We start from the raw sequence: 238 nt of genomic DNA on the forward strand, positions 1-238 counted from the left end.
AAAACCTTTTTCCTGCTTTTTGGGGGTAATGAAGATGGTTGCAGTATTTCTATAGCAGAGAGTAGGATATTGAAAGTGGATAGTAGAAAAAAAAGCACAATATAGGTTCATTACACGGAGTGAAAGAATATCATCGGCTAAGAAGAAGAGAATGGAAGGGATTTTATTCTTTCTGTAGATAAAAGGCTAAACCTCACCCACATGCACAGTCATGGCATAAAGAAAAATGAATTAATAT

Source organism: Penaeus monodon, chromosome 24 (genome assembly GCF_015228065.2).
Source record: "Penaeus monodon isolate SGIC_2016 chromosome 24, NSTDA_Pmon_1, whole genome shotgun sequence".
NCBI classification, from domain to species: Eukaryota; Metazoa; Arthropoda; class Malacostraca; order Decapoda; family Penaeidae; genus Penaeus; species Penaeus monodon.